Source organism: Octodon degus, unplaced genomic scaffold (assembly GCF_000260255.1).
Source record: "Octodon degus isolate 3935 unplaced genomic scaffold, OctDeg1.0 scaffold00002, whole genome shotgun sequence".
Taxonomy (NCBI): Eukaryota; Metazoa; Chordata; class Mammalia; order Rodentia; family Octodontidae; genus Octodon; species Octodon degus.
In genome coordinates this window covers 24876317-24884649 of record NW_004524578.1, presented here as the reverse complement: position 1 = coordinate 24884649, position 8333 = coordinate 24876317, and the positions used below count along the sequence as shown (strand labels likewise).

Genomic DNA, 8333 nt, shown 5'->3' with positions numbered 1-8333 from the left:
ACTGACCTTAAACTTGTGATTTTCCTGCCTCAGTCACCAAATACCTGGGATTATAAGTGTGTCTACCAAAACCTGGTAGATTTTTGTAATTTTTCATTACATTCTATGAAAAAAATTTAAGTGTCAAATTTAGATTTAAAAAGATGAACATGGGCAAGAACTTTCATCAATAGCAAACTTTTTGTTTTTTATTAAAATAGATGGTATGGTAACATGTACCTTGTAGTCGATACCAGGCAGACAGCATAGTATAGTATTAAAACCAGTTATTTAAAAACATCATAGATTTTATCTTGGGTCAAAATCTGAGAAAGCTATGTTTCCCAAAACACTATAACTCTATCAGGTTAGCTTCCACATTATCAATCAATCATTTTTGAGCTTCCAATACTGTAAATAGAGCACTTAGCTTACTTAGCTACTGAACAGAAAAGAATTATAGCTCATAGATTGTTCTCTTCAAACCTGTGTAAAATAATTAAAAAGAATAGCTAGAGTCAATGTATGCTAAAAATCTTATATACAAAGAAAGTTATATAAAGCTATGAAAGAAGATAGCTAAAGTTTACCATGATCTAAGAAGTTCTCATGGTAGTACTCTATTTTTCTTCTTAAAAGATGGGTGAACTCTGAAAAGTGAAATGAAGATAAAGGTGCTCAGTCCAATGAAGAACAGAAATGCATATTTTATTTTATTTTATTTTGCATGACTTTTCAGTTTATTGTATGAAGGAGTTACACGAGTCCAAGTGAAAGTGGACCCCAATGGTTACATTATACAAGCTGTGAGGTTTTTCAACTTGTGACAAGGGACTGAAGGGGCGCTCTACTCATTGCAAGGAAATCCTCACGTTAGGTTCAATGAGCCACAAGCACTTAACGCCCACGAACCTTCAGCTGATCGTCCTTGGCCAGTCCGATCTCTACCAGGAATTGGCATAATATTGTTGCTTTAGTCACTCTCGAGCTGGATTACTTCTCCGTATTCTGGTTGCTCGAAGACAGTACCATTGCAGGCAAATTTCTTCTTAAACGCCTTCACCATTTTCTTTTTATCGTAATCATCAGCGATCCCTTGGACGGTGGTGAGGGTCTTCCTGCTGTGTCTCTGTTGGATTCTTATATGGGTATAATCCTCAGTGCCGGCAGGAAGCAGGTCATCACCCTTACTTGCATCAGCAAAGGGGTTGAAAGAGTGGAGGTTTTGGATAGCGGACATCCAGTACGATTCCTTTTCCTTGTTGGAAATGGCCTGCGGAAGGTGGCTGCAGGAGAAGGAGTATGGAGGGACAGATTCCCAGGAAGCAGAGGGTACAAGGGGGAGGCAGCTGAGTCCTAGGTGGCAGCTCAGTGACTGGGGCCCAGAAATGCATATTTTAGGGAAAGATAATCAGTTCCAATTTGGACGCTTGAACGTTGAAGGGATGATTTTCTGTTGCCATCTATTTGCCGGTTACCAGGCTACACGCTAAAGCTACAAGCAGGTGTAAGACAAGGTCTTTACCATCAAAGAGTTTACATCACAGCAGGGAAAGAAACAAGACTAACAGCATGGTTAGTGACAGCACTCAGTGACATGTTAACTGTCAAGGGAGTATATAAGTTAAGTACTGCTGATTTTCAAAAAAGGATGCAATCTGAGGAGTTTGTATAACAAGGCGTAGTGCTTGTGCTGAATATAGAAGATCAGGACTAACAGCAGTGGAATAACTGCTACTTGATAAAATTCTGTAATATAAATACAGCAGAAATAAAGGCCTAGAGAGACGAAGTATGTTCTATAAAGTTATATGGTTGATAAGAAGTAGAACTGAAATACCAATCCAGATTTGACTCAATGGTTATACTTTTGGGTATACTTTCCCGATTAGTGGTAGGGAATCAGGCCTGCACCCTGCACGTGCTAGGGGCTCACCCTATCACTGAGCTACATGCACCTCCAGCCTCCAAAGTCCACCCTTTTTATCTCTGCAAGGAGGAGAAAGAAGCCACAGAAACTGAAAGGGAAGGATTTATTCAAGAGGCATTCAAGTGGAGATGTTCTAACAACAATTTAAAAATTAATCTAAGAGTGTTAATACTAACAGTTACCATGGAGCAGGAATTATTCCATGCATGTTACATAAATTACCTAATTCTCTAACAATTCAAACAAGAAAGTAGTATGATTACGCCCCATTTTACAGATGTGGGAACTAGGTGACACTGCCGGTACTCTTTAAAATAGGGCCAAGATTTGAACTCAGCATACTGACACCACAGTGACTACCTTAACCTGAGCATTATCCTGCTTTTCAAGTTGTGTACAAGTTAAAGGTTAAATCAAAATAAGGCATATGTGAAGAGAAATAGGAGGAAAATGAGCAAGGCAATGAGATATACCTTGAGCAGGGACCTAGCTTTAGGGGTGCACACAATTAGGGACAAGAGAGGCCTGGTGAGATGGTTCAGTGGTCTAAAGCACCTACTTAGAACAAGCTTAGCAAAGCACAGGGAGCGTGGTTCAATCCCCCAGCACCACATACCAGCCAGCCCCGCCCCCTGGTGGGCTGAGCTGGCCACACACACACACACACACACACACACATAAATAAATAAATAAAATTTTAAAAAAACAATTAGGGACAACAGACACTAAAGAGAGGATTTTCCATCAGCGCATGTGGCCAGCAGAATAAATGTTGCACAGAACAGAGTATAAACTAGAGAAAGCTGACTGAAAGAAGGACTTTGGGTATTTTAGAGAAGGACCTCTCAGGGATGGAAGTTAATGTTCAAGAAATAAGGAAAGGAGGAGAAGAGGATGTGGTGGTGTGAACTGCAGTGTTCAGGACATTGTCTTAGTCACTTTCTTGTTGTGCAGACACAAACCTGACACCCTCAGTTTAAAGGAGCAGAGGTTCACTTTGGCTCATGCTTCAGTCTGTGGCTTACAGGCTCCAAACAAGGAAGAAGATGGCAGAGAGAAAGCTGCTCAAGTCAAGGCCGTGGAAAGCAGAAAGAAAAGGGAGGAGTTGCGGAGGTCGATAAACTCGTCCAGGTTCTCAGTGATTCCCCTCTCCCAACCAGACCTCAGCTCTTACCAGCATGTTCAGCCATTATCAGAATCCAGTCACCTTCCAAAAGCCCTGCCTAGGAGTGCTTGAGGTTTTCTGGGGACACCTAGATGTAAACCAAAACAGCGAAAGGCGAGAGCAACAGGACAGGAGAGAGTAAAGTCGACAAGATAAAATAAGGCCAACCTATCAGTGGTCTTTCCTGTTCCTAAGGACTTGGCTGTGAAAAAGTATTCTACACACCTGGTATGCTATGGTGGAAGCCAAGGAAGGAGGACTGTCTGTTTGAGACTAGCCTGAGCAATTTAGAGAAATCCTGTTGCAAAATAAGAAATAAAAGGGGCTGAGAATACCAGAGCATTTGCCAACACATGTGAAACCCTGGGTTTAATTTGCACTACCAAACCAAACAAAAAAAAAAAAAACCCTGCTACAACATCCAAAAATAATTTGAGCTCCAGAGAACCTCTCTTTTAACAATAAGTCAATGCTGGGAGTGGTGGTGCACACCTATAATCCCAGCATCAGGAGACTGAGGCAGGATTGATGTGAGTTCAAGACCTGCCTGGGCTACAAAGCAAGTTAAAGGCCAGCCTGAACTGCACAGTGAGACCCTTAAAAAAAACAAAACAAGTAGCAATGACGGGTTAGTACGTGGATAAACAAGAATGTATAACAGGTCTTGTAATCCTTTTCAGGGCAAACCTGTTCTGTACTATTCTGTCTAGCCCTTCCTCATACATATTGTGGCCAGTTGTGTAAGATACTACACATAGCTTACATGTAGGCTGTTCCATGCCTCAAGGGTTTTCCTCCTGCTTTTTCTTCATGTTCTACAAGATTCTATTCAAATACCATCTCCTTTGAATGACTTCTGATAGCACTCTGAGTGCTAACCTTTGCTCTGTGTCCCCACCCTGTCACAGCACCTGCCGCTCCCCTATGACTGCTGGTATTTCTGTTGTTTTCAAATAAACCACACACTCTTTCAAAAAGAACATGCAGCTTTCATTGTTGGCTTCCCAGTGCCAAACACAGAGCCTGACCTGAGGAGTCACCCATAAGTGTTTAATTAGTTAAGGAGAAGATGCAGGGCAGTAGAACCCAAGGCATCAGTATTATCATGTTTGTCCAGTCCATCCCTCTGTCATCTTGGAAGGACAGACTTGGTACTTAGCTCCTAGTAGCACTTGAATTTAAAGTGGTGCATCACAGTGAGTTCCTCACTCTCGACATAATGTCTTCCTGAACTCCAGAAACTAAAAATAGCATTTTTAAAACCTTTTCAGCATAAGCCTCTGAAAAACAAATGGAAGTAGAAATAAGCATCCTTTTCCACTCCCCTCCCTTTCCCCCCTAGTACTAGAGACTAAACCTAGAGGCTTTGTACTGAGATGCATCCCCAGTTTTTTTATTAATTAATTAATTTATTTTGGGTTCTGAGAATTGATCTCAGGACCTTGCGCTTGCCAGGCAGGTGTTGCACTGCTGAGCTAAATCCCCAGCCCTCCTCTTTTATTTATTTTATCTATTTTGAGATGGGTTCTAGCAAAGTCCCTCAGGCTGGGCTCTGACTTGTGATCCGATCTCAGCCTCCTGTCTTAGCTTGTTGCTGATATAATCCTTGGGTTTCCTGAAGGAATAGAGTTACAGAAACAAGATTGCACCTGAGTAAATGCATCCGTTGAGTTGCACATTCAGATTTATAGAGTGCTGTGGACAAACATAAAACCATTTTCTTTTTCTTTTTTTTTGGTGGGGTAGTGGTACCAGGAGTTGATGTTAGGACCTGATGCTCGCCAAGCAGGCGCTGTGCCATTGAGCTAAATCCCCAGCCCAAACGCATTTTCTCAACAATCATTAGAAAATAAAATAGGAGACAGTGCTTCTGCGCCAGGATGGAGACAACTCTATTACATTTACATAAAACTTTATTCCTAACAAGGTCCTTACCAGGCACTGCACTGTACTCTATAATTCCAGCCTTCAAGAGGCGGAGGCAGGAGGATCCCTTTCAGTTCAAGCCCAGCCTGAACTACGTAGTGAAACCCTGTATCACACAAACAATCAAACAAACAAGATCCTTTTTCTGACACATCTAATCTTTATGACTTCATGAGGTAAATATTATTGCTATTATTGCCATTTTAGAGATGATCAAACCATGGTTTAGCAAGGTTGGGTAACTTGCCCAAGACCACGAAGAAAGGAAAAGCAGGGCTGGGGAGATAACTCAGCAGTGAAAGAGCTCCCTGGCAAGTGCAAGGACCCGAGTTCAATCCCTGGTACCGTACGCTGTGCTCACCCCAGAGCCCTGAGTGCTATGTGCCAGCACTGAAACCGAGTGTGGTGGGGCATGTCTGCAATCCCAGCTCTGGGGAGGCTGAAACATGAGGATCACTTGAGTCTGAACTGCCTAAGGAGACCCTGTATTAAATAAATAAATAAATAAATAAATAAATAAATACTTAAAAGTACACCACAATAACTACTGCTACAGACAAGATCAATCAATATTAAATGAACAAGTGTAGCAAAATACAAATAAAATAGACTTTAGTTAATAAAAATACATTAGTGTTGATTCAATAGTTGCATTTCTCCAATATTAACAGGAGGGAAAATGGAAAAGAGTTTATGAGGATCTTAAGTATTATCTTTATAATTTTCTCTAAATTTAGAACTATCCAAAATTTTAAAGTTTACTTAAAAATAAAAATTTAGCCATGTATGGTGGCACACGTATGTAAATGCAGCACTCAGGAGACTGAGGCAGGAGGATCACTGCAAGTTCAAGGCCAGACTGGACTACGTAGTGAGACCCTGTCACAAAGAAAAAAAAAAATTAGTAGGTGAAGGTTTAAAAAGAAATAAAGAAGCCAGGTGTGGTGGCACACATCTGTGACTCCAGTACTTGAGGCTGAGACAGAAAGATTGCTGAGTTCAAGGCCAGTCTGGACTACATAGAGAGAAGCAGTCTTTAAAAAAAAAAAAAAAGTAGATAGACAGACAGACAGACAGACAGACAGACAGACAGACAGATAGAGATATAGCTATAGAGCTAAGAATTAGCTTCGTGGTAGAATACTTGTCTAGTATGTTCAAGGTCTTGAGTTTAATCTTCAGCATCTCCAAAAGAAAAAAAAAACAAAACTGTGTGCCTCCATAATATCTTCTACAAAATACTTGATTACAAAGAGAAAAAATAGTAACTATACAGTGGAGAAACTTGGCAGATCTCACCTTAGACAAATAATAAATGTTAACAATCACCAGAAATTAGACATGTTGATATCATGTACTCAAGATAAAAGCACTGAGAAATATCTGCGATATTTTTACCAAAAGATCTACAATTTCAACAACAACAAAATACTCAGACTCATCAAAAATGAGGGACTTGCTACCAAATTCTTTTTTTTTTCCTATCAAATTGTTGAGCAGTATAATTCAAAAGTTGAAAAGTCATGAAAGGCTAGGAAATGTGGAGGAATTACTAGAGTCTAAGAAAAAGCATCAATTGCACTCAGTGAGGGGCCCAGCTCCGAGCCTGCAATGCAAAAAGGGTGGAGTGGGGCCAGGGAGATGGCTCAGTAGAATAAGAGCTTGCCTGCCAAGCACAAGGGCCTGAGTTCAATCCCCGGTTACGCCAAAAAAAAAAAAAAAAGGGTGGAGTGAAAACTAGTGAGATGGAAAGCGAGTCTAGGTTTTAGCAACAGCACTGGACCAGGGTTAATTTCTTAGTTTTGATAACATGATTAGGCATATTAACACTGGGAAAAACTAGGGGAAGGGTGTATCTGAAATCTTTGTATTATCTTTGCAATTCCTCCAGGAGTCTAAAATTATTTCAAAAATTTTTTAAAATTAATCAAAATATTATTTATAAATAATACAAAAATCAGGTCTCTTTTCTTCTTTGAGCTGAACTATGGCTTCCGTATAGCCCTGACCCAGGGCCTTCCCACTGAGCCACCTCCACCCCTTATTCTGAGACAGGAGCTTGCTAAATTGCCAAGTTGTCCTGGCTGGGTGGGAACTTGACATCCTCTGGCCTCAGTATTCCAGCCTCTGCCACCACACCCAGCCCTATTCAAGGCATGTAATATTCTAGGTAATATAATATTTTTTGTTGTTGTTGTTGTACAGGAAATTAAACCCAGGGCTTTGCACATCCTAGGCAAACACTGTACCACTAAACTACGTCCCCAGTGCTTTTTATTGTTTTATTTTACAAAAGGATCTCCCTAAATTGTCCAACTGCCTTTGAACTTCTAATTCAGGCTCCCAAGTAGCTGAGATTGCAGGCACATAACCACCATATGCAGGCAGGCAGTATAGCTCAACAAATGTGGTCCCTATGTATAAAATTATCATTCCAAAAGAAAAGTACCACTGGGCATGATGCCACACACCTGTGATTCCAGTACAATGGGAGATTGAGGCAGGAGGATCACAGGTTTGAACCCAGCCTGGACAACTTGGTGATTTAGTGAGATATCGTTTCAGAGTAAAGAGTAAAAAAGGGCTAAAGACGTAGATCAGTGTGAAGTCCTGGATTCAATCACCAGAAATTCATTTAAAAAAAAATTTAGACTACAAATCCTTCAAGGAGATTTCATGTCTCATCCATCTTTGTGTCTTTAGTATATGGCACATAAATATTTAGCAAATGCCTATTGAACTGAACTATGCTACATAGACAGCTAGATATACACATATTTACACACATGTGCATACTGTGTATACATGTGTATCTATGGGAAAGGGTAAAAAATTACAATCTGAAAGTTCCTAAAATCGAGGAGCCAAGCACAGAAATGAAATATATTGTGAATTAAGTGAGCACGTCATATAAGCTCAGATGCTATAAGCCTCCCATCTGTCTTTCTGAGGAGCTTCTGGGCCCCTTGACAACACGGTTGCCTTTACTGCCTGGTGACAAGATTGCAGTGACAGAGGAAGGTGACAGACTCTTCACTTTCCTCCTGTGAGTACCTTCCATACAGTGTTCAATCAGAATTCCCCACATATTCATAAAAGAGCATCTTCACAATGGCTTCTGTGAGCTGACAGCAGCCACTGTCGCCAGAAGGCAAAAGTGTGCAGCAGGAAATAGCTGACTGCCTTTTTGCATATTTGTTTTGTCTCCAATCCAGCATGAATAAGGGAACAGGCAGAGAAATGGATACCAGAGAGAACATTTTGTCCAAAATTTGCAGAGGGATGGGTTGGAAAATGCCAATGTGAGAAGAATCCGGTGGGAGGTTATATATA

At 40.7% G+C, this 8333-nt stretch overlaps 1 pseudogene; it reads right to left on the bottom strand.

Moving 5' to 3' along the window:
* Nucleotides 1-876: 876 nt before the first annotated feature.
* On the bottom strand, nt 877-1219 carry LOC101569377 (annotated as a pseudogene).
* Nucleotides 1220-8333: the final 7114 nt, after the last annotated feature.